The sequence below is a fragment of the Ischnura elegans genome, chromosome 1, assembly GCF_921293095.1.
Source record: "Ischnura elegans chromosome 1, ioIscEleg1.1, whole genome shotgun sequence".
Taxonomy (NCBI): domain Eukaryota; kingdom Metazoa; phylum Arthropoda; class Insecta; order Odonata; family Coenagrionidae; genus Ischnura; species Ischnura elegans.
The window spans coordinates 140,180,762-140,206,354 of record NC_060246.1 but is presented as its reverse complement, the minus strand read 5'-3'; the positions used below and the strand labels follow the sequence as shown (position 1 = coordinate 140,206,354).

Here is a 25,593-nt window from a genome sequence, read left to right as displayed (position 1 = left end):
GGGGGGCGCTTATAATGAAGAGACGAGAATTTTGAGCGGAATGGGCAAATTAGGAGGCCCCGCGGGAGGTGTAGTAGGTGCACAGGGCAGCTGGGGGCAAAGATTGGGAGAGGGGATGGATATGCTTGTTTGTGGAGGGCCTCAACAGGGGGGAATGGGACGAGTGAGGTCGCAGGGCGTGAACAGGCCTCCCTGCCGTGAGAGAGGGGGTTAGGTGATAGGTTTGTGCAGTCGCGCGGGGTATGTTTCAGCGGAGAGTTAGCCTGGGGATGGACGTGAGCGGGAGGGAGAACATAGGTTTACGTATATATGTGAAGGGTGGGAGGTCGTGTGCACTGGGGGCAGAAGAGAGGCAACAGTGCATCCAGTCCCCGTTAGCAACCCTTCCCATGCTCTCGTTACATTGCCACTGCACGTTGAGTGCGTAGTCATAATCAGTGAGAGAGAGTAATATGCATTTTTTTCCACATTCACATCCATCCCGATTTGAGTCGTATCCCGGCAGGATATTAGGGTGGGAGGAGGATGTTGGTCGAGGAACTGGATTTACTCCTGAAACTTCGGAGATAAACGAGGAAAGTCTCACCTGTTAGACGGCGTGGGAGGGAAGGAGAGAGCCTGCGGGAATTCAACGTTAGCGTTGAGTTTCCGGACGGATGCGAACAAGACTGCGTCAACATGTAGCGCTTATTAACGCGCCGCCGCGCTGGATAAGAAGCGCCCCAATAACGAGTTTGCATCAACATAATTTGCATCGTTTGATTACCTCCATCCGTTCTCCCCGCCCCGCGCGAAACGCACGCTCCACTGACGAGTGCAACCAATCAATTTCGCTAGGGAACTGCTGGATTCGCATATGCATTCCCAAAAAAAGTAAAGAAAATAGTTTTGAGGAGAAAAAAATTAAAGTAGACGAGCAAGTCGAGCGCGCAGATGGGAGGATATATGAAGAGAGAGGAAAAAAAGACGAAGAAAAAGTCGCAGGCAGTCTCCCCCTCCCGCTTTTCCACGTTACGTTTAAGCCATCGCATTACCGGCTTAAAGTTTGCAATGAAAAATGTAAAAGAATTTACAGACTTTTGAACACCGTCGAAACTTGGGAAGTTGAAAACATTTCCACGGTACTTGTGGCGGCGAGATACGGGAAGGGAGGGAGTGACAGCCGAGAGGAGGAAAGAAAAACACGAAAGAAAATGAAGAGAAAAAAACACGTGCGCTTCCACTTCCCCGGCCTTCTCTATTTTGACTGCACTTCCGATTAGTCCCGGCGCATAAATGATTCAAGGGATCTGAAGGAAGGCTTGGGAGCCGATGGGCCTTTAAGTACGGCGGCAACTCTGTCAGGTGGGTAAGGGATGGAGAGGAAACGAGAGTAGATGACGAGAGAGAGATACAATGCCTCGCAAAGGTGGTCAAAGCAGTGGAGAGCGAACCTCGGAATGGTCAATTTGAATTGGTGTTGGCCGAGGATTTCGGGAGGCTCACCCCGAAATGAGAGAAGCAAAAGGTAGGAGTAATTACAATTTGCCTGATTCGTAAATACTGTAGATGACTGCCATGTATGATATGCGGCTCGATGTGGTGAATGTCACTTAATACTACTTAAAGGAAAAATTACAATATATTCACAGAATTCATTGGAACACGACGCGCGTTGTTTTCTAATGTGCTGATGAGCACTGGATAAAGTTTTTGCAACAATCAAACGGGTCGCGTTCGAATAAACACTGTGAAAATATTGCAATTTCTCATTTAACTAATAATAACTGTATTTGATGCTAATATTTTTATGACAACTCCCCATATTCTAAGCAGCAGGACACGGGTTCCTAGAATCATTTTTTTATTCCAATAAGTAACGCTAATACTCATTCGTTGTGATTGAAATTTGACGAGAAAGGAGAGTACTTCAATGCATATAGAGTAATTGTTATTCCCTATCCCTCCTCTTAAATGGAATTTTACTAAAGGGCACATATAAAATATCAGTAGTAGGTTTAAATCCAAAAGTAGACTCAACTTAAACATTGCCAAAAACTTCACGGTCTTGCACATAGGCGTTGGTGAAGCATTTACTTTGAACTCATATTCAGTAAAAATTCTTGAATACTAATGATGATACCAATTTTACCTTAATAACAGTTTTAAAACAATGGCTAAAATTTATGATGCTAATAGTGTAAAAATCGGAGAGGAAGCTGATAATAATAGTGAGAATTACAAAATTTTTATTTAAACAAATGCGAATATGAAAATAGCACTCACTCAATTCTGAGCAAGAACCTCAGGTGTTGTAGCATAAAAAAATAGGATGGCTATTTTAGGGAGGAGTGACTACTTTCGAACAGAAGAAAAAAGGCAAGAGGGAAGAAGGGGGAAGAGGACGTGAAGACAAAAATGCGAATGAATGAAAATTTGCGTTCGCTGCGGTGAGGAACGGAACCATTCTGAAATGGTATGATATGTTGGAAATGGGACGTGAAGGAGAGAACATGTGAGAAATTAGGAGAGAGAGAGAGAGAAGGAAGAGAAGAAGAAGAGAGGAGGGTTTGCAAGGTTGGGAGACGGACGAGAGAGGGCGAAGGGGGGCGAGGGAGGGATGAAGGGGGAGGGCTGTAATTTCACCAATGATTGATCGGCCCCGTGTTTGTGATGCTGCCAGGTCCCGTAACCTAGGCAACTGAGCTTTCGCTCCGCCCAGCGCCCGCCTCCAGTCCACCGCCCACTTCCCCATCCACTCTCCCTCCGGCCCCTTCCCTCCCCTCCCCCTCACCCGTCCAGCCCTATCTCCTCTTTCCCCCCTCGATTCCTCGGCCGCTGAAGGATAGGCGAGTGATGAGGACACCCCTTCCCTTGCAAAAGGGTGGAGGTGGAAGTCTTCAGACCGGTCCTGACTATGTTTACGCCGCCCGACACCGACCCAAGACGGATGGCCAGAAATAATAACAAACCCTTCCTTGAATCAGATCGGATTATTTTTTTTATCTCCATGGGGAGGAGAAATTGCGACGTTACGACATCCTTGAAGTGGTTATGGCCAGCGAGAGAAGAAGAGGGGGGGGAGGAAATGCGAGTAATATCGAAATAACTGCCTGTTAACGGTGTAACGTCCGAGGGAAGGTCTCCGTGGTTGGACCCGCGATGGAAGGCGGTATTTCATGGGTGTCGTTTGATCAATCTCCGCAAATGGCTCAGGGATTCAGGGAACGCAGGGTCAGATGCGGGCATGGTTTTTTTACCTACTCTGTCTTTTCTTATTTGCCAAGGCTCAGGACCTCCGATGCGTCCGCTGCGAAGGATTGATCTCTAGGTCCGGTGCAAGGAATTGACGGCGTATTCAAGCGGCAAAAACTGCTGTACCCCATTCATAGACGAACGTCTCGGTAAGACCTTCGTTATTGCTTCCCTTGTCTTTCACCTTCCGTTTTGAGCTTTCACTCGTGGATTCGAGGCCTCCATTCCGCCAGGGAGCCTCCGCTGTTCTCCGGTATATCTGCAGTCCATTTCGAATGGACCGACGTTTTCGCTTACGCGGAAGGGGTAAATGTACGTGATCACCACCACTCCACGTCCGCGAGTTCAACACGTGACTGGAGAGCTCGCTGGTCCTTTGTTTTTTTGCGATTCTCGTGTCTAACGGCCCTTTGTCTACGTCACACGAAACCATGCTGTCTCTCTTGGCTTCACGAGCGGCCTCACTTGTTAAGGAGGACTACTCTAAGTGTGCGGTCTATTCAAAAATTTTTTTTTTTACTTTCTCAGCGGTTTGGACCTGGGTCTGGGTGTTTTCGGAAACTTATGAAAAAAGGCGGAGATAGTAATGACTTTCCGAGGGTTGTTTATACCCTATGCCCCCTTTGGGATGACGTGGTCTCCAATTGATAGCGTTCATGATAGGAGTAATTTGGTTAAATACGTATGAAAGAAACTGGAAGCAATAATGTGACCCGATGAGAAACATACGATACATCATAAACTCTTCCATTCGATTGACGTCGGGAGGAGGCCGAGAGATATCGCGCGGAAGTTATTGAATAGCAGCTTAGAGGGCATGTATACTTTTGTATATATCAACCTTCATATCTCAATACGAAATTACTGAGCATAATCTGTACGTGTATTTGAGCATAATTTTTGCTTTAAAGAGCGTCACGGTTTAAAATAAAATAATTGAAATTTCACTTACGTCCACACTTATCTCAAACTGAAATAGAAGGAATGACTTTCCTTAAACAAACTACATTTTCATTTACAATGTAGAGGACATAAAAAAATGAAATTTAAAATATATAATTGAAAAACAATAATAATTTACAACTTATGAGTAACCAAACTTTTCTAGCCATATGTAAGCGTAAAATCTTCCATAAAAATTACGTACTTAATGTGAAGAAGTGATTTCTCAAAACTTTCAGATTTCCGGTCCATCATAACACACTTGAATTAGGCACCACAGAATTCTGTTTCAAGCAGTGGAAAATTGTAAACATTATTTCAACTAATTAACTGACTAACCATGTACAACAAGACCTATTATTCAGCGGAAAAGTATTGTACCAAGAATAACGTTTACTTATCCTCGATAAATAGTAAGTTACTATTGATAAAATCTTCTCGGAAAATCAGCCGGGTCTAGCTAGCCATGGCTGCCAACGTTTTGATGGCCCTCCCTGCCATTGTCATCAGGCTTCATTCCATCTGCTATTCGAAGATATTTGCCAGAAATATTAACAACTAATTTACCAGCGTTTTTTGAGGATCTATCTCATCCCATAGTGACTCCTGGAATGCTAAATACGAAGGCACATTTGTGAAACCTAACCGGTCACACGTTTATTACCCATTGCCGAGAACTAAATCAGGTTTTCGAATTAGTTAGTCTCCTTGATAACTCTCTTTAATTCCTGGAAGTAACTCGCGCACATTTCATTTCCATGAGTGCGCTTGATGTGAAGTAATTATAGAGTTCTAAATGGTCCCCGTAATAGCATCAACGCACTTCTAAGTGTTTTCGGACAACCTGTCTTTGAGTCGCGACTTGTTGCTAACCCATCACGCAGCTCTTTTCGCGCCACAACCTTGACGCGAATGCATCACATCGGCTCAACTCCCTAAAAGCGCAAATACCCTCAGGACGGAATAGTCTCCCAGACATCACCTTTTCCGTGGGCCGCCACCTCTCCCACATGCATAATAACCACCACCACTCCCTTCATGCTCCCAAAGGCTTCACGCTGCGTCCCTTCGGCACGTAGCTTTCTTGACATCTTCCGCATTACACTCGGAGAACTTTCAAACTTTACGACCGACTCGCCCCGAAGAGGCTGCTATTGCGTGCCACGTGGTCTCCCTGTTTTTTTTTCGGGGCCACTCGCGGAGTTTTCCTCCTCCCCACACATTCTGTCCATAACGCGTTTTTTATGCCCCGACAAAGGGCGTGTACTTAGCCCTGAAAGCTGAGTTACTGCGCAGTAAGGATGGTGAGTGCGGTGGTGGTGATAGCTTATCTCCAGACGGGGGCCACTCCCTCCAACACTTTTTCCAAGGTGTGACTTCCCATGGTAGAATCACACAAGACCAAACTCTTTGTTTACCAAATGCAAGGCGTTAAACTTGGTGGTTTTACCCGCATAATTCCGGGAATATATGAGGACCCTAGAATCCAAGGGGCAATTTTTATGATTTTGTACATAATTGCAAATAGTGGTTGTTAGGATACATAACATTGTCGCGGCAAAGTGAAACTAGTAAATCTACAACATATTAGATAATTATCAGTGATTCACTTTGCCACAACAATATTGTGTTAACCACCAACCATATTCTGCAATTATCTCCGAAATCATAAAAATATATCTTGCACCCCTCGGCTTCTAAAGACCTCATATGGTCCCAGTCTTTACGCCAAGGTCTGTGTTTCCTAGGAATAACTTTATTTGCCGCCCACCGTCTATCACCCATGGTATCACCGACGTCACTTTTTAAAAATTAATATTAGGCGTTGTACCGTACACTTGGTATACCAACTCCCGACCAATTACTCGTTTCGATATCTGAGTGTTATCATCAAGATGGAATGCTTATAACCAGTATTTTAACCTTAAAATTATGTCGATCCGCTTTTGGAACACGTTAATGCTTAGTTTCTAAAAAAATACCGACAGAATGACAAACTGTTGTTGCTCATACTTGCCAATCACTCTCCACAGTGTTTTGTCAAATCATTTTGGCTCATGTTCGAAGCCATGTACTTCTACGCTAACTGCATACATTTCTCTCGGATTGTATAAAGCTTTCCAAGCGCAACTATGCCGGTAGAATCTAACACAGATAAAAATGTCCATACTTAGTGAACATATATAAGCATTTTCTAATTTTTCATTGCACAATCCATGCAAACGAAGTGAATTTCTTCGTAATCATAATTTTTGGTCTACCATGGCAGTTAGTGCTTAAAAAATTAAAAATATGTATTTAAAATGATTCCATATATATTTCTGGTGAACTATTACAGCACAATCCCATATTCCCTGGATTAAAAATTTGGATGGATAAGCGTTAAAAGTGTATTGCAGAACTACGGAGTTCAGGTTTTTTTATAGCATCTGACTGCTTGTTCCAATGCATATTATATATTGAATTAATATAAAGAACTATTTACAAATTAATAGGTCCACAGGAATGAATTCATTCTTCATGCAGTTGTGGCATATATTCATTACGATCAACGAACATGAATATAATCAATTGTTACAAAAGCCGTCCTAGCAATAGATACAGGGATGTCAAAGTGAGGAAACTTATAATGACCAGCGCATCTGGATATTCAAAAAATTTAATAAAGTTATTCCAATGGAGTAAATCTAATAACTGGCGATAAACCTCAAATTAACACGGCAGGTGACAGTGAACCACATGTGAATTCGCCAGAATCCGATTTGAGCAAGTTTTATTTTCATAGCATAATTAATCATGTTTTTCTAATCAATAATTCATAGAGGACTTTCTATATTTTACTTCTGAATCCACATTGAAAATTCAAATTTCACTTTTTTCCCTATCAACCGATTCTAGAAAACAGATGCGTTATAGTACCACTTAGATATGAAAATTATCTTTTTCTGTCACATCTTTCATCATTTACCATTGAGCATATAAAAAAATTAGCTTAACCTCCAATATGATTTGTCATTGTTTGACAACAGCATTTATCATTGCTCAAGCCGCAGTTAAAGAGCGTTGATATAGCATTTGTTTCACTTATGGTTGTAGATTCAACAGGTGATTAGAGCCAAAGGCACTTTCAAAATGGCTCACCACCTTTGATAATTCAATGGAAGCATATCACCACACAGTGATATTTATATTATAAAATTGTTTTGCGAAACTATTGAATGAGAAATTTAGCTTACTAAATATGAGAAAAGCTTACGACTTAAATGCCTAATGCCAACTTTAAGACACTGTAATTCCTTTGGGACGTAATCAGAAAACTAGCACAGAAGAAAACTACTCATCATGATAATAATTACCAATTAATTGTTTTAGTAAACCAGAACCAAACGGAACATTACTCCAAAAATGAAAATGATAAGGGGCAACCAGAAAGTAGAAAACAATACCAAGTTTCATGAGAATACAGTAAAATCCTGAGAACGACTAACAACGGGAAAAGTATGAGCAGCCTGACTTATGTGAACTAAAACGTAATGATGCGACGTCCGAGAACAAAATGAAAAGACTGAAAAAGAACGTTTTGAGTGTAAAAAAGCATTTATTCTCCGACATGAGTTAGGAAGAAGGATCATAAGTAAGACTTTCAAACTTATCCTTTCAGACGCCGCATATTCATCTCACATAATAAGACACCCGAATGGATTGGATTCTATCGAGATTTTTGCGTGGATAAGACTATTCCCGTTAGCGGAGAGAGGAGGGAGATAAATCCCTTCATTTCAAAAGTTGATCAGTATCAGAAAAAACCTGGAGTAAATCAGAAGGTTTTCCCAATATTTTTTTAATCGTTCTGAGGAAATATATTAACGAATGTAATTTAGCTCACACGTCAGTTATATAATTTTTTTCTGTAGTAAAATCGTTAAGAGACGTGGTAAATTAGTGATTGGATAAAGGTATTAATGATGATCAGTTCAAAAGTAAATTTTCATCCCTGGATTTTATATGATGAGTTTATTTTGGCAATTATTTTAGATGTATAATTATATTTTACTTCTCCTTCTATATTCTAGTCATATTTGAGGTGCGAAATTTTTCGCCTGGCGCGAATGAAAGAATTTATATTTCTATCTTACCAAATAACAGTTATACGTACTATTGACACTCTCCAAATAGCATACAAATTATTTTCGGAGGAAAAATATAAAATGCAACTGAATTACTTACTGACATTAAAGCAAATTTGTTCAAATGACATTTTATCATTTCCTTTATTAAACGTCTTACCCACTCATTTATATTTATTATAATTAAAATTTTCCCGTAGCTATGCGGACTGATGGTCAAAAAATATGTGGCGTAAAGTAAGAAATACGTAATATCATGCTTCACATTATACTCAGGCAATACAAAAAATAAGCGTTTTCCCCAATTTTCAAGAGCAATGAGAACGTGTAATACTTTGAGGACCTCGGGAATGACTTTTGTTCCCACTGTAACAGCTAGATAGCTGCAAATGTTTGATGAACAAAAAACTACCTGGTTTGTAGTGTTTCTTACAGTACCATAAGCTTTAATTTATGAAACTTTTCTTCCGTTTCTAGCAGTGAACGCACGACTGGCAAGGCGATTTCTCACTTATCATTCTCATCGATATACTACTTTCAGCTCACAAGTGAATGGTATGATAGCTAATCATAAGGGGCCAACTTCATTTTCAACTCTTCCTATAATAAATATGAATGCTTCAAATGGTATACCAGGATATTAGACTTTAAAATATTACTTCTAATGAAATATTGGCAATTGTTCTTTTCTACTATATATACGAGAATATCGCTTCATAATGTTTTCTCCGGTAGACGTGTCAGATTAGTCGTTATCTAAGGGAGATGCTTTCCCTCGAAACCCTTTGATTACATGTCCGTATGTGTATCATGAGGGCCAAAGCTGAAAAATAGGTCGCAGATTGAAAGAGAGCGAATTTCATCCTTATATTCGCCCTTATGCCTCTTTTATAATCAAAGTCTTTTCACGATGCAATGCACGTACAATTCATCCTAGTTAAAAGTTTCTCTGCATTTATTTTCTCATGATTACTGCCTTCTAATTCTCACCCGATCTTGGATACGCTACCCTCAAAAGCATTTATCGGCATGTTATATGATTCAGTGAGCTTGTGAGAGTTTAGACTATGGTATGAATGGCAATTCGTGAAAAACACTCATTCTTTGAAGCTGTATTGTTCCATAAACATAGGTTAAACACAAACAAAAAATATTATCATTCACCGCACGCAGAGACCAAACAGCTAACATGGACATTGGATACCTAAAAGGAAACGACGAGAAAAAGGCGCATTCTGTATTTGTACCACAACGCTCACGCCTCGGCCAATCCATCTCACTCCTCGGGGTTGAAGCATTACCATTCGGGAACCGAATCGCCATCCGGTCATCCGGTAGTGACACCATTGCCGAGTCGAACATTTCTCGTGATCCGAATAGCCTCTCCACACTTCCCCCCCAACGGAATCCCTTTTCTCACCGCCTTGCGGGTTGGACAATCCCTACCCATCGGAATTCCCCGGCACGCACGCGACCGTGGCGATCGGACTGGGCGTCGGGCGGCCGGTCTCACGACCGGGAGGCGCGGGTGGGTCCAAACGGGAAGGTGCCCGCGCGGCAGCGCTCGAGTCCGGCGTTGCCGCCCGCCGCGTGCGACGGGACTCCCTTCTGCACGACTGCGCCCATGTGTGACCCTTTGCGATTGGGTCCGGGCTCGTGGATCGTGAGGTGAATCTCGGGAAGGACTCGTTGAGAGTCTGGGGAGGGAATGAGGAGATTTCTGGGTGGGATTTTGGTGGGTTATCTTGAGGTCGCAGAAGAAGGGGATGGCTTTTAGGGTCACGGGAGGCGAGGAATTGAGGAATCCAAAGGATGAGGGGAGGGATCAGAGGAATAGGATAAAAAAGGGAGGAAAGTAACTCGCATTGAATGAATTACCAGAGTCCTACAAATTTATTTTCTCAAGGTTGAAGATGAGAACATACTGTTTCTGCGTCACTGATAATTCGTGAAAGAGTTCTAATGTAGAAAGAAGTGGCACGTAGAGGAAAAATATTCTAGAATGAATCGGTGTAGGATCAGCAGTTTTGAGAATAAATTTTGCAATTTTTCTCTATAGGTAAAGCATCTTTGAAATCCACACATGATTTTAAATCTATAAAATATATGTCTTATACGTATTTAAATTATCAAAAAGAGGGTTTAAGCATACCAAATCATTGAAGAACAATATTTTCACACAAGACAATCAAGTTTATTGAAAATATAATATACATGAATATTAAAAGCTTGATTTCAGTGAAAAATAGCATTGCATTATTTAAGTATCATGCGTAAAAATTATATCTTTTTAGACAGGGATTTTAGAGATATGAGGTTGATATAAAAAGTATTTGAAGGTCGACAACCTGGTGATTCTCTAAATGTATCACACCAAAGGGGTAAATACCACGAAGATGTCTTCAGACGAGTTCGCTTAAAAAATGTTAATTCTAATGTCCAAATTTAAAAAGTTAGTATACATTGCCTACGGCCAAGAAGAGATTTGAAAATAAACATAAATTTACGGATATTTACATTTTTTTCGGTCTTTGAGCGATAGGCCCTCCGACAGCAGTCACCTTCCTTTAATCCCTTGCAAGGGCTCTAAAGGCGATAAAACGTTTTTTGATCTCGAGGGGACGGGCGAAAACAAACCAACCGCATTCTTTTCAAGACGAGATGTATTTTGAAGTATATTTTTTCTGGTGGGTATTGAGTGCGATAGGGACGGGGAGCAGGGGCGATGGGGGAGTTGGGTGCGGCTGCGAGATGCGCCAATGTATTCAGGCCGCGATTCCGGCGGGCGGGGGTTCCGCAATGGTTTATGCAGTTATGCGGACCAAATGGAATGAAAGGATGCGGCGTCGAGAGCGAGATGACCTTACCCTACTCCCCTCCCCCCTTACGCCCCCCTTACGCCCCCCTGGCTGCCTGCGGACGACCGAAGAGGCCAGTGTAGCGTGCTCGGAAAGTGAAGTACCAGGACGATTGACTCGGAGACCGTGCCGATGGGGTTGTGGCTATGCCAAGCAGCAAGATGGTTTAATTTGTTCTTTACTTGGAATCAGCGTGCACCCGAATACATTTTCTCCGAGCCATTTTTGAGTAAGAACCTACGCAAAAGGAAAGAATATTAAGCATAAATTGTTTTTTAAAATGCGAAAAATGTTTTAGTTCACTCCTTGAGAGCATTTAATTGCCGATGAGAAGAATATGACAAACTTTTCACGGAGACAAACAGCAATTTTGACGGCTTCAAAGAAATAAGACTATATTCCTTCATTTCCAATTAAACCTTTGGCAGTGGCAACCGAAATTGGTCAATGCTCTTTAGATGACCGAATACATTTATGCAAGCTAAACTAAGATGTTTCTTTTCATGCCCATATCACACAGTGAAAAAACTTCATCATTTATCATATTTAATTCATATCGTTACATCTCTACTCAAGCATCCTAGCAATTGCATTTAAAAAGGCCATGGCAGTGTTACATTCATGTGCGAAAAAGGAGGGAATGCGAAGAAAACATATTGAACGAGTTCATCATATAGTAAGCACGTAGGTGTATCTATTTTCAAATAAATTATGAATACACCCTAATAGTATCAAAACCTTAGGTTTTAAAGTCTTTGCCGTAATAAGTTAAAATTTGAAATGCTTCAGCAATTTTTTATAATTAAAATCAAGCTTTTTCGCATGAATTGATAAGGCTGTATGTATTATTCGGTAAAAATGCATCTAAAACTAATGGACTCGCCCTAATTTGGAATCATCCCAATTAAGCTTACATGAAGGCATGCAAACTAGAAATACATACATCATGATTCAATTCGAGTACCAAGCTACTGCTGAAGCTAAAGTTACCACTATCTATTTCTTAGTGCTGCTTTATTTAAATATCTCCAAGAGAGACAATCTTCGAAATACTGGCTGATTATATAATTTGGAAGACAATTACGTTGGAAAATAATGGGTAGGTAAAAATTAAAATTCTTTGCCAAGTCATATAGAATACAAAGACATAAAAAGCCGTAAACACAAGATTCACATATTTCCATAAGCGGCAGAAGGCAATTCTAGGTGACGTAAATAAACGACATTGCAGTCAACAACCTGTAGCTACATTAGCATGGCCTATAGCTCGACTTAATGGCAGTAAATCGTTCGAACGTTTTCCACTCTACTATGCGATTGTGTCAATTAACATAATTGGTCTTAAACCAAATGCTAGGAAAAAGGAAGTGACGTGAAATAATGTTCAGAAAAAGTCTTGTGCGGATTATAGCATTTATAAGTGAACCATCTTTACCAATTTAGACCATATACTTATTAACCAAATACTAAAATTGGATGGAATGCATGTTCAAATCCATACGATATGTATGATGATAACAGCAAAATCGACAGTTCTTCCATAAAACTTGATGATTTCCTAAACATTCATGAAAAAAATATATTCAATTCATCATCTCTATGAAAAGTTAAAAAGACATGGAAAACAGGGCCGAGAAAGATATCAAATAGGGTAAATAATGTATGAAAAAGGACATATTTTATTCAAAGTATTATGCATTCCAATAATTGATGCCAGATTATAAAATTACTACCGTGCTAACTCATTATCAAGCACTATACAATGTAAAAGTAATGCTGAAATTATAAGCAAAGCTAATAATCATGTAAAAAAAACTTGTAGTCACGACAAAAATGAATACGTGCAAGAGAGGAATTCAAAAGAAATCAAATGTGTCAATCCTAAGTACAGATTTAGCCAACTTAATAGTACTGTTAAATGGTAAAGATATAAAAAGTGTTTTGCTAAGGGCCTTAAGGTTTTTTCTGTAGATAAATTACGTAAAATTCTCAATTTAATGCGTATTATTATAAAGTAAAAATTTTCAACTTCATTGCAAAATGAAAGACAATTGAAAGTTGATTCGTAAAGGAATAAGTGTCATAAAAGCATTTTTTTCATCGAATGAAGTTTAAATAGTAGTTTAACGCTGGATGAAGGGTGTATAGGATATAATATTAGAATTCAACTGAATATTTCATCAACATATAGTCAATGGGTCTTACTCTTTTTTATATTGAATGAAATTTAACTGTTATTATCATGCCGGAAGAAAAGGATCTTGGATCTAACGTTAAGAATTCATCTGCATATTTCTTCAAAATGTAGTCAATGGGGTCACGATGCGTCCAAAGAGGAAATGGGAGGGAAATTTTAGCTGAGTAAGTTCGGATCACAAGAGTGAAGACCGCTTCCATTCGATATGAAGGGTTGGAATCGGGTTGAAATATACGGGTCCGGACTCCCGACTAAAGGATTTTTGCAAAACAAACACCCTTGTACAACTTGGGTTAGAGAGGGGTAGAAAGTGCTCAAGAGCACGGATGCAAACACAGGATGAGCCGGGTACGTGCTCTACGCTGTTCCGTGTTCTCCAAGATAAGACTAGCTGAGCTTTCACATTCTACTCCGCACCCGAACGCTGCAGTAACTCAGAAAAAAAATGGGCAAAGCGGGAAGAGCAAAGTTCCATCTCTCCATGACACTGCGCCATCAATAATTCCCCTGGATTGCTTCCTTGAGTAAGGATAGGATATTTCTCGAAAAATGGATTCACGATCACAATCAAAAATGTGAAAAAATGGACAATAGTAATTGGTCAAAGTCCTAATTTCATAGATAGATTACTCTTAACTCATGTAAATAAATATCTCCTCTAAACTCTGGCTATTAAAGTTCAATTTTCATACTGCATGAGCAAACGCTCAATTACCTAGTAAATATAATAGGAATAGGCCGGCGAACGAAGTCAGTGTGAAGACAAATATATTCCACGTCATTAAGAGAAACAATAAATAATTCTATCAAAGCATTAGATAAAAACTTCTTCGAAATAATTTTTGCCTACTACTTTATTAGGAAATAATTATTTTAATCGTGAAACTCGGATAATTTATACATGTAAACTAATTCTATACTGTAATTACGCTTCATCTATTTTTTCAGTGTTTTTGGGCTGTCAAGAACTCTGAGTCAATCTTTGTGACCGGTGAACTTGAAAAACAAGCATTTGCATTTTTCTACATTACTCACAACCCGTAAAATCAATTTCCACCGCGGATTAAAAAAGAAGCTTAAAACTGAAATAAATCTAACTCATTGTTGCAGGTGAAAAAAACTCCCCTCAATCCTGAGACTCACATGCTGCGGAGACATCCATTAGATTCAGCCTAAGAAATATTAAAGAATTCCGTGCCACCTGCGTACTTAAATATAGGCGCAACAGGTCTTACTGCTTATGAGTCGCCGTAACCTGCCAGGGTAGTAGTGCCAGCACTACTGAAAGGCGTACCAAGGGTTTATTCATTATTCTTTATTCACAATTTCTTCAGCACTGCGCCCTTGTTTACGCCAATAATCTTTGTAAGCGTTAAAATTTATGAGATATAGCAACTTCATACTGCGCCAAAAGTGGACTGAGCTACGAGTTAAGTATATATGATTTAATTATTTGAAATATAAATAATCTGAGAGGGCAGTAGTCCTTCAACGCAGTAAGAAACGTGAGCTATTATTCTTCAAAACTACTTTAAATATTGCATAAATAAAAACAGTGATTTTAGGTAACAGAGGGCTGCCCCCGGATTTCAGAGAACTCGGGTCACATTGATGAAAAGAACAGAGAAAAAAAGCAACCTCAACACATGTTTTAACAACTATGGCTTAATTCGGAATATGCTAATTTACTTGGGTAATATTGGAGGAGGTATTATTAACTGGATGAAATTGGAGACTTTATTCAATAATTCGATTCGCGATACACCTCTAACAATAGAAAGACACTAATAGCTCCTAATGTTCTCCGTCAAGAGTATAAATACAAAGAAAAATAAACTCACCAATAGCAGAGAAGTAATTAAAATAGTGATACTTGAATACTATGTATAAGACTTCGGAATGAAAGCATTATACTTGCCATTGGAATCAGAAATTTACTTTTCTAGCATTAATTTTAATCTAAATTAAAGAGCGATTATTGCTTATAAGGCACGGAAAATTATAATGACGAATGACTTTATATCAACCTCATTAAAATGTATATCTTAAAATTATATTGTTTTTCATCATCCTGATATAGTTATATAATTATCTAGTAAAAGGGAGGAAAATTTCTCGGGAACTATATTCAAAGAGAGTATCACAAAGGTTTCATGATATATATTTTTAAGAGAGGCTGCATTAGAATTATTATTAGAGTAAAAAGAAATTTACTCACGATTTTGTATTGCAAATGTGTAGCATCGATTATCATCATTTAAACAGAGCTCATTTTGCTGGAATGCAACTGATTAACATACTCTCGATGACCAACAAAAACAAATATAATGTGTTAGGTTTATCACAGATCCATAGGGCCAAGAAAGCGACAGTAAAAAAGATATTATAAACATTTGGAAATAGAAAACATCAAACAAACTGACAACGGATAAACGAAAAACGAGGCAATGCACCATTATTAACCTAGCTTGGTTGGGAGTAACTTGGAATTATAAATCAAGCGTGGGCCATGGACAGCACTACGAGCCACTTGTGGCGCTTCGCATGTTTTAAAGTGATTCACAAAGGCTTGGTGATATTTACAACAAAATTGCATAAAACAAGGTAAGGGTGTGGCTTGTTCACAGTGTGTTCCAATGAGTCCCATGTCAACAGCATGCTAGGGATCACGCTACAACTTCCAACGCCGCCTTTGAAAAAGCGTGTCCTCAAAACCACCGGAAACCTCAACATGTACGATAGCTCGCTGACGATTACTCTACAAAAGAGCTTGTTCTACAATGGATTCTGGATGCGCTAGTAATCAAATGAATCATGATCGAGTTTCCTTCAGTTTATCAGGTCTGATGCAAAGGGATAAACGATAGTTGGATCACTTGATGTTATCAAAGGCATTTTAACATTTAAAATACAATTCAAACGGAAACCAAATTCAAACAGATGACACTTATCTTTACTTCAAACATTGTCATGAAGTAAATATAACAAAATAAGATACTCTTAGTGTACGAAGACGTATTTACAACTAAATCAGTGATCACTCAGGAGATTTCTCGAAAACGTTTTGGGAACAAATTAAGGTTACACACATATTTGACTTAGATTAGTGTAGGTAAAACGATAATCAAAAATTATAATTTTCAAAATTGGCCTTTATGGAAACAAAATATAAAATATTCGCATGACAAAAATAATAAAAGTCTGTTTGTAGGACTAAAATTTAAAAAAAGAAGTTGAAACAGATTTTTACGCAATAATCTCCGTTTTAGGTGGTTCACTATTAATTAAAATGAGATTGAAACTATTAAAAAACGAACAGTACACCTATTACGATCAATCATAATTGATAAAAGAATTAATGGAAATGGAATACATTAAAACATGTTTCTGTTGAAAATAATAAACAAATAATTTTTCAGATAATGGCACATATTTAAGATCAAAAATACCTGACAACAGATGCGCGAGGATTCACTGTGATAAAGGCCTTCTAAAGGTAAGAGACCATATTTTTTTACGCTGCTCTTTCTCAGTGAAAACTTCGCAAATAATGACCAATTTGTTTTGCCAAAACTGACTCATATTTTCGCCTAAAAAACGCCTGACATCGTATGTGATAGTATTCTTTCACCGAAAAGCCTATTAAAAGAAAAGGACCTTTTTTCCCGCTTCCTTCCGGAGGAAAAACTCCACATTTTTGCAAAAAAGATTCCTCCACATAGACTCTGCACGAGCGCTCCATCATTATTTTCCAACTTGCTTCCCCTGGCTATGAAAATTCTGGACTCTTTTTTTAATTCCTTCCACTACCTCACCCCCCTCTCCTGCAAAACTCCATTCTCATCTGGTAACACCATTCGGTCTCCTTACCTTGCTCTCCGCATAACTTCACCCGCTAATTGATATGCATCCACGGGCGCGTGGCAGCGCCGGCTGGTCTTTGCAAGAAGGCAGACGGTGACAGCGGGTCGGGCACCGCTGCCGTCATACTGCTGTGAACCCCCACCCTCTTTCGCCGCTCACATTTTTATTTCTCTCTTTTTTTTCCACAACCCACTCACCCATGATAAAGACCTGAAAATTATTTCCCCATCAAGAGCGCCTCACCTGAAATATTCACGTGCCCATTGGCGCCATACGCTTTTGACAATGAGGGTCACAAATGGTGTTCACGGGAGAAGGATGGGTATGGGAGAGAAATTCACTCCGCACTCAGGCTAACAAGATGGAAGTTTCAAGAAACTCTCGCACCCTTCACTGCGCGCACTTATTATCCGTTTACCGCGACCGCCAAGTCTAAGAATAACGTGTGTCCTGAATTTTCATTAAATGCCTCCACTTGCTGGCATGGAGAAGCCAGCACAAAACGCAAGGATGGTAGGTATCTCATATTAAAGCGTGTCAAGCAGAATGTTAGGCATCGATCAAACTGTCATATAAATATTGTAGACCAAGATGGAGAACAACCAATTTTTATCCACATAATTTAACTGGAGAACCTTACCAGTTACCATAACGAAAATTTTCCATCAGTAAACTTTAAGGTATTTCACCAGAAAAAGTTAACAACAAACTTATCCGTTCGTAATTAGGCATTTACACGTTTTTTTCAACATTTATAATGCGCGGGCCAGGGACATCAAACGAATTAAAAATAATTTACACAATCCACACAAAGAAAGCGCAAACCAAGGGGTAGTCTTCGTGCTACGTCCTCCTGATATTTTGCTAATGCAGTACTGACCAGATTATGGTTCATATGTATTTTAGTTCATACTTATTAAAGCGTTAATACCAAATATTAAACAATGGATCAAACAAATAGTTAAAATTGGCAAAAATTCGATCCGAGCTCGGGTCTTAAATCTCTTTATCAGAAATAAAAGATACTCTTCAAGAGATTCCTATTTCATGGAGAGAATATGAGAGAACAGATTTCAAAGGTTGAATATGAGGTAACACTTTCTGGGAAAAGATTAAAATACTTTTCAAATCCCGCACTGTTGAACCTATGACAGAGAAGTGAGGATTTTTGGTGAGGAGGAACAGAGCAAGCTGCAATTATTTGTGATGTGCATTTGCTGAAAAAATTCATGGGCGTAGAAAAGTGGAAAAGATAAATACTCTACAACGTTATTAGAAAAGGAAAATGTGTGGAATAAATAATAAAATGGTGAAAAACATGTTCGAAACATACAATGAATGCTAAATGAGCGAATGGAATAATGACAGCAAAAGATGAAAATCGTACTTGAAATCGGAAGGAAAATATGCCTTCAGGTTCAAATTATGAGCGATCAAGTTGATTGAATAATTGTTTTCATTCGGTGTACCGTGGGTAACATTGTTCCACTCCTACGAAAATACAGAGTAAACGGAAGTTTATTTTTATTAGCTATAAAAACTTTATCGCACTTGCACCATATCAGATTTTTAGCATTGGATAACATGAGCTCCCTAGTAAAATTTATGGAAGAGAGAGAGATACAGAACTTCATTGCAGTATCACATAATACGATGCAGAAACGCGGTATTTATCGAAGCGCTTTGGGAGCAAGCAGCAATCGTAAGAGAAGTGGGTCTGGAGAGGGATGAAAGGACTGAGTTTGAGGTCCTCAACATTCTTAATAATTTTCCACTCCCACATAAAATTTAGGATGAGGTGAAACTAGGCACTTGGAGGGAAGCACATGTGCTGGAGAGGGTGTGGGGGTATGGACGCACGCGTGGGGCCGTAACAGGTGCGAGGGGAGGGGAGGCAGATGTGCCACGCGTGCTATCCCCCTCCCCATCTCCGCCATACATATAAGAGGCACGCCTCCGCCACGGGGCATGACCGATTCGGCATAGGGAGCCCCGGGTGCGGGCGGGCCGCACGCCGGCGAAAAAAACGCCCGCCCTTCGGTGATAATAAGTGCTACGGAAAAATGGTTGCCTTTTAGTGGACGGTTGACGAGGCGATATGTATTATAATGATGAGCGGGAAGACAAGAAGACCATGAAAAGTGACACTTAAGTAGTTGAGTACGTATGCAACAACGGTCATTAGATGTGCGTCTTAACTGAAGGTGGATTTCATCGTTTTTATGGCAGGCAATTGACAATACTGTCAAATCATGATAAGCGAGAAGACGGAAAACCATGACCGAGGAAAGGGAGACTGGAGTACCTCAGTACTTGGGCGACAAGGTTCATAAGACGTATAAATTCAATTCAATAAATTCAATTCGTTGGTTTTGGAAATATACAACTTGTGATCATTCTTTCTTTTATTATGAATTCAGATGAAGAGGGCGTGGAGCATTAGTCTTTGGGTTGAAAACTAACGCTGTGAGCGAAGGCAGTGATTAATGAAAAGTATGAGAAGAAAAGCTGTTTCATATTCGCAATTTCATTTCAAATTTGGTGCCTTTAAAGGGAAAAAATTATTCATAATCCAGTCAAATCTTCTTAAAAAAATAGTTGTCTTATAATTTCTGTGCTTGCCGATCAAAGTTTAATCGTTTCATGTAATTATTCCTTCCTCTTACTCAGTATAGCTGACTATACCATTTATTTACGCAGCGTTCATCTTTATAGCAATTAATGTCATTTTTTCAACGTTTATAATGCTGGAAAGTCGTTACAAAAGTAAAGTATTAAATATTCTGGCAGATTAATTTAAATTTAGGATGAATATCGATAAACTGCGTTTTTTAATGCTAACACTTTCGTTAGATAGCATTATCCAGTAGTTAATACGGTAAACATTACCCGTTGTGTAAAAAGATCTTTCCTCAAGGCCAAGTTATATAAGTTCCAAAGAGTATTAAGGAGTGTTTGGCGAAATATTAACAGAACAAATAAATTAGTAATATCTTTAAAAATTTCTCTACTTCATTAGCCACTTAAATTTGCTCTTAAAAAATTTATAAGCAATATGTCACCTCCCAACGAGACAAACACTGCAACTCTAAATACAAATATCAGAATATGTGAAGTACAGATCTAATGGCGTCAAAAACGCCAAAAATATGTATTACTTTCACAACGAGAAACACCTTTTTCACCATCAGAGATGAAAAATAACATTAACAGTTGATAGCCTCTCGTTTGTAAAGTGAACAGAAAGGTTTAGGATTGGCTTTAACCGTGTTGGTGGCAAGTACATTGCACATATTTAAAGGGACTTTTGGAGTTAAAAATCTGCCAGCCCTATGAACGCCAGAGTCACAACAAAATATCTAAACTATGATAATTAAACTAAATATGCGATAAATATGCCTTCCATTTTTTTTTGTATGCGCAACTTGGGTGTTGAAGTACGTAACTGTGACAGATACTGTAATGATATATCCTGAAAATATTTTCTATTATTATCTTTCGCTAATGGAATATATGAAAAATTAAACCCTACGCAGATTATAGTCACAAGTATGACGCTTCGGCATACTTAATTGACAAAGGCAAGAGCTATTGCAGGGAAAACACTATTTCCTCGGCTAATTGGTATAAAGGTGATGGAAAGAACGTCAACGGACCGCTGAAGCCAATTGAAAGTGCGAAAATTGGCCGGTGGTGGAGTAAAAGCGGAAGGCATAAGGATTAAAGGGAAGAGAAAGGAGGAATGCAGGGGTGGAGGGTGGCAGGGGGTGTGGGCGGAAAGAGGGAAGTGGCCAGAATGTAGGTCGGTGGGCGGGGGACGGGGGCGGCACGTGATTGATGGCGAGGGGAGCCGAGGTGGAAGGGAGCAAAAGGTGCAGGGTGTGAGATGGGAGTGGGATGAGAGGAAGGGTGGAAATTTCAGTCTAAAAAGGGGGAGGGGATCTCCCGAAAGGACAAAGACGGTGAGTTTCCAGACGCTAAGGCTACCGCCTCATTGCCGGATATTTTGGTCTAGGTTTAGAACAGTATCTGAATTCCGAATATACAACAATCTTGGACTCACATAAAGAAAAATAACCTTATTCAGAGTCATTCTCGACAGAAATCCGTCGCGTTTTTGGGTGTCGTTCGATCATCACAAGGAAAAACAGTTTTGGCGCCATTTTGCAGGTGAGTTGGTGACTTTAGAGAAAAGGGGGAATTCTCTCTGACTTCTGATGAATTTGGCTTCATAAGCCTCATGACCGAGACGATAGATTTTTCAAAAATAGCATTTCATAGGGTGATATTTTTTAATGAATGATTTCGCCAACAAAACATGATGAAAAAATGGCGGCACATATAAGGTGAAAAACCGTTATTTGTACACCAAAACATATATCTTGTTTTCACTGCGTAAGGAATGAGTTGGTAAATCATAAAATATATTACATAACCAGGAAAAACCTCGGGCATTTAGTTTGTTTCCATAGAACACGAACATCCGAAAAAAAGACTACGATTCAGCTAATGTTCGACGAGTAAGCTAAAATAATCACCGTCATTTGGGATACATTGATAACATAATTGAACTTTTCCTATTCAAAACACAATATAAGCCATCCCTTTATAGGATAATCCTCAAATCAAACACTGAAGGCATCCACCTCATTGAACCTATCGATTCCAGTCATCACTATAACTGAGTTATATAAATATAAAAGACATAGGCCACAACATACACCTGAATATTACCTAAAAACAGAATAAAAAATGCAAGTATATGTAAATAATAGCACAGTAATCATGGACGTTAGCTGGAAACCATAGAAAGACAAATCAATAACCTTGATTGACTTTTCCAATCCACACTTTCTAAACACCGAGCTCATATGGAGATTGAATGATCACAATGACCGAGTTGTATTAATATGAAAGACGTGCATCACCAAGATGGGCCTAAATTACCAACAAAACAATAAATTATGAGTAAACTAAGATCGTGGACCTACACGGAAAACCTAAGACACGAAAGGGAAGCCAAAACCCTGCTTGCGTTCACCAATCACCACGTTTTTGAGCGTTGGAATGGAGGCGGAGCGAGCAATTCCTAATGCATTATGGGACGGATGCATATTCGCACACGGGATAAATAAGGGATGTCACACACACCTGAGGCCTTCTGGAAACATAGATGGCTGGCGCGAGAGGAGTGAGGTCGACGAGTTGCCTAGGACTCCGACGAAGGCGTCGACTGAGTTTTGGGAACCACGGTCTTTCACGGGCGATCTCAACGAAGAGAACGCGACCTCCTTCAAAAAACTTCTTCGCCCGCTGGATGCAACGTGGGGGGCGTTGCCTCAAATTTGGCGGCTCGTTCGGTCGGAATTGCAGGTACAGCGACGGCGGCAGCGCCGGTTCCAATGTTGCGGTCTTCTGTGGACAGTTGAATGGGGACACCTTCCTTCCGATGTGGCGGGGATGGCGATATGGTTTGTTGGCGGGAGAGAACCGCGGGCAGCACGATATATTCAGGGGAGGGTGGAGACAGATATGGAGAGAGGCGGGTGGGAGGGTTAAGACTGTTGAAAAGATGCGAGGGGTGAGGTTGCGTGGATACGCCGACACTCAGTGCGGAGGCCCGGTGACAGGAATCCCCGACCGTCTCCCTCAGGCAGCGGGAGCAGAACCAACGAGGTGCTGGGATGACCCGGTATGTCCTCGGGCGGCGATGGGCCCAGAGATTTTCTTCAGCCGAAAATCTTCTCCTTGGATAGGGAAGAGGAACGATGGAAGGCTGAGGTGGGACGGGAGAAGAAGAGAAGGTGGATCAAGGGAAATCCACCAAAGCCAAACTGTCCTCCGGGAAGATAGGACAAGGTTCGAATGAGGAGTAACAGGAAAGTATTCGGGAAAGATTTTTCAGGGGTGGCACAAGGGGGTGGAGGATAATTCACGCACGCGACACCCACGTTAGGATCGCGGCCCCGACGGGGAGGAGGGGAGGGCGAAGAGAGGGGTACGGAGGTTTATAAGGGGTGGAACAGTCGACGAGAGAGGGTATTTTTATCCGGGCAAGACCAAACACCGACCGGGGAGTTTTCAAAACGGCGGAGGACCGCTGCGGGCGCACCTTGTACCCATTGCCACTTTCGTACGAAAGCAGAAAACTGCCGACAAGAAGGTTTGGCCGCCGCGCGTGAAGAGATGGGCCGGGTTACAAGGAAAAAAACAAGTCAAAAAGACTCCGCCACAAAGCGTTTTCCCTCCCTTTCTTTCTCCAAAAGGGAAAAACTGTTTGGGCGTCTTTTTCAAGCGAGAGAAGCGTTTCGCGGGCAGTGGGAGTGAGATGAGAGCGCGAGGGAGCGAGTGAGGATTCGCAGCGGACGTCCTCTTTTCCTCCCGCGCGACTCGGCAGAACACACTCTCACCCGGACCGCCCCTCCCCTCTCCCTCGACCGCGCCGCCCCCCCGTACACCACCCCCCAGGTCGCCCCGCCCCCTTTCACGGCCCCGAGGAGCGCCTCCGGAGGGAGGAGTGGAAGAGGAGGAGGAGTGGAGGATTAGACAGGGGGAGAGGAAAGGGAGAGGAGCCTCGAGTAACGGGACTATGCGTAAGGGGAGAGAGTGATGGTTATTCTCGCAAATCCTCTCCTCAAAACTGAGGAATAGGAATAAACGAGTGAGAGAGAAAGAGGAGAAGTTTAGGATGCACCTAGAAGGGGAGAATAGTCACGGGATTTACCGGACTTAGTATTATTCCGTTATATATACAGAATTGTAAGGGAGATCCCCTTAAGCCTTCCTCTCCACAGTTGTTCAAAAGAAATATTTTGACGAGGGAAGGTGGTTATATAAGATAGAAAGGAATTAGGATATTTGAGTTTAGAAGGATACGGTAGAGACTTGAGTCAAGGAATTATGAGTTGAGGGAGAGTGATAAACTTCTAGTATTTACAAAAATATTGGGGAAGAACAGAGAGAAGAGAGGACGACAAAGAGGAGATGACTAATACTCATAGATAAGATGAGACAGAGGGAAAGCAAGTCACTGTGTCCGTGAAGATTGGGAATGGGCTAGGGAATTGGAAAGGACAAATTTAGAGTTGCAAGGTGTGAAGGGAGAAGAAGTGATATTCTTTAAACCTCCTTCACCGCTATCTTTCCGCCTTTTCCGAAGGTAAATGATTGTACAGTTATAGGATAAAATACAGGAAGATGTGGATAGGTCGAATGCAGAAGGAGTGTCTTCAATCACAAGATTGCTTGCGAGGGTAGAGTGATACTGAACCGCACTTTTGGATAAGGCCGTGGAGGAGGTGAGGTTGCACTCAAAGGGGGAAATAGAGGGAGAGCTTAGAGATACGGTATTGCGTGTGGAGGGAGAGTGATTCCCCAAATCTTTCTCCCCCGCTGACTCCTCCACAATTCTCCAGAGGCCGGATGGACGAGGAGAGGAGGAGAAATGTGAAGAGGAGGAGTTTGGCGTGTGGGTCCAGAAGGGAGAACAGAGGACGCCTCTAGTCACGTGGATGAGTATGGAGGGAGAGTCCCTTCCCCTGTGCTCCTCCACTCTTCCCTCTTCCGCGCCCCGCCAAAAGAGTATGTTGATGGAGAAAGCAAGCTGCCAATGCACGCGGAAAGCGGACACCCCTCTCCCTCTCTCCTAACAGACGACGCTCAACAGGCGTGTGTGAGCCACACGGCCACGGTACGCTTTTGCTCTCGCCGGTGTTTGGCCGCTTCCATTTGCAGCGTGGCCACCACTACGGGCTGCACCGCTTACGGGGGCCGTGTGTCTCGTCGGAGAGGAGGTCGTGGTGCGAGTGCCGGGCGCCGGCGCCTCTCTCCGCGCCTCCCACCTCTCTCCCGCCATTCCACCCTCCCCGCTCTCCCCTAGCGCCCCACCCACCCAGACACGTGACTCACCCTCGGCGAAAGAAACAAGGGGAGATTAATACATCCATGCATATACATATATGGGTGTGGAGACGTACACACACACACTAGAGACGAGATAATTGTAAGTCTTCGTGCGGGGAAGGGTATGTTAGAAGGGACACAGTTCTGTCTTTTCGGTTTGGATGGGGTATTGGTGGGAGGGTGGTACACTCGGAGGCAGCCTCCTCCCCACTCCATCTCCATCCCTCTCTTCCGAGGGAAAGGGGGTGGGGAGGTGTGTGACGCGAAGGCGAAGGAGGACCTGCGCATGCGCAACGGCCCCGCCTCCCGGTGCGCAGCCGCGGATTCCGCCCCCACCCCGACACCTCCTCCCCTTTCTTGAGGAGACCTCACCTCCACCTCGGTGCCTCAAAACTCCACCCTCCGCCGTCAACTACTCCACCCCCATCCCCCAGCGGAAGTGCTAGACCCTCCACCCCTCCTAGATAAG

General features: G+C 41.4%; 1 protein-coding gene across 1 annotated transcript in view; it reads right to left on the bottom strand.

The window, feature by feature from the left end:
• Positions 1 to 22,451, bottom strand: part of LOC124171062 (CUGBP Elav-like family member 4) — a 711,449-nt gene extending 688,998 nt beyond the window's left edge. The window contains exon 1 of the mRNA XM_046550227.1: positions 22,374 to 22,451. The gene's annotated coding sequence lies outside the window, so the exon portion shown is untranslated. The remainder of the gene's footprint in view (positions 1 to 22,373) is intronic.
• Positions 22,452 to 25,593: the final 3,142 nt, after the last annotated feature.